A 1,800-nucleotide genomic window follows, 5' to 3' on the forward strand; every position below is an offset into this window, starting at 1 on the left:
GACCATGGAGCTAGATTGGATACAAGACTTGAAGAGTGGGCGTAAGCAAAGGAGAGGGAACGGGTGCTCCTGGGCTGGCAGGGAGCATGGCTCTTTTGAACCAAGCCAACGTGGCTAATGCAGAGTGAGGGTGAGCCGGGGAGCTGGAGAGACAGGTCGTGGTGGTGGGGGTTCACGGGTAGAATCCTTGCCCTCCCAGTGAGGGAGCCGAGTTCCAGTCTGACCCGGGGATCTCATGTGCAGCTACCACGAGTCCGTCTGCCAGTGAGGTCCGTGTGGTTCCTCCACAGGCTTTGGCTCCAGACAGACAACAGTGCATGCCTGATTAGGGGTGGGCTTTTTTTCTTTTCTTTGTCCTAGGAGCAAATGTTTTAACTAGTGTTGAGTTGTTGGATGGCCCAGTGATACACTTGGCAACGAACCAATGAACTAAAGGGTCAAACCCTTTGAGAAGCAGCCCAGAAGAAAGGTCTAGGATTGGTGTCTGACAGCTCACAACTGGGAAAGCCCTAGGACGATTCTACCGCCCAGCAGGTCACCAGGGCTCACACTTACTCAAGTAAAAACCCGGCTTGGCAGGGGACAGACACAATTCAGCGTGTCATTTGGAGAAATGACTGTGGCTGTCTTGTGGAGAACCCTACTGGGGTCGGGCGAGTGTTGGGCCCTCATGGTCAGCCACATGGGACTGGAAGTTGTATCTGGCACAAGGGCAGGGACAGGAGGAGGAAGAAAAGGGGGCTGCTGAGAAAGGGCCCCGGACTGGACTTGGAAGAAGCAGGGGGGATGGTGAGGGAGGAGTCAGGGCTATGTCCATCCTGGGCTTCTGTAAACAGAAGAAAACGAAATGACATGAAGGTGGCGTCTGACCTTCTCTGGCTTCGCGAGAGAGAGGGACAAAGGTGCCATCCTTAGCATCAGCCAGCCAAGGCTGATCTCTGTGAGGCTGAGGTCCGCCAGGCCTTCACCCTGCACCCTTCCCTCGGATTCTGACACCCGCTGTCCCACCCATCACACTCCTTTTCACGGCAATGGCCACAGAGCTCACAGATGATGCCCATAGATATGGGGTTTATTAAGGAAGTCAGCAAGTTACAATTCACGCGAGTCCTGCTCAGGACATAGCTTTCCAGTCCAGATGATCTCCTCTCTGCCGTGCCTGAAGACAGGCCTCTCTCTGGCCTTTGGTCTCTTGGCCTCACTCTGTCCTGCTCAGGCAGTGTTACAAAGCTCTTTCACGATGGTCAGTGAACAATGGTCAGTCAGTCGCTCCTGTGTAAGTTCAGGTTGAAAATTCACTGCCATCGAGTTGATTCCGATGCATAGTGACCGATAGGACAGGGTAGAACTGCCCCTGTGGGATTCCCAGACTGTGACTCTTTTACAGGAGTAGAAAGCCTCATCTTTCTTCCAAGGAGCGACTAGTGGTTTTGAACTGCTATCCTTGTGGTTAGCAGCCCAGCAAGTAACCACTACACCATCAGGGTTCCTGTTAAGTTCAGTTTGAAGTTGAAGAAAATGAAAACAAGCCCATGCGAGCCTAAACGGGACTTTGAGTCTACCTGAATTTTGAGAACATCTCAAAAGCAGATTTGCTGCACAGAACACTGATGTCGGAAGGCCCGAGGAGCTGTGGGAAGACGTCAAGAACATCATTCAGGAAGAGAGCAAGCAGTTCGCTGAAAACACAGGAAAGAAAGGTCTGAACGCAGAGACCCTGAAACTTGCCCTGAATCATAGAGTAGTGAAGGCTAACGGAAGAAATGATGACGCCAGAGAGCTGCACAGAAAGTTTCAAAA

Source organism: Echinops telfairi, unplaced genomic scaffold, assembly GCF_000313985.2.
Source record: "Echinops telfairi isolate 266 unplaced genomic scaffold, ASM31398v2 ScPeMD7_18;HRSCAF=68, whole genome shotgun sequence".
In the NCBI taxonomy this organism is placed as follows: Eukaryota; Metazoa; Chordata; class Mammalia; order Afrosoricida; family Tenrecidae; genus Echinops; species Echinops telfairi.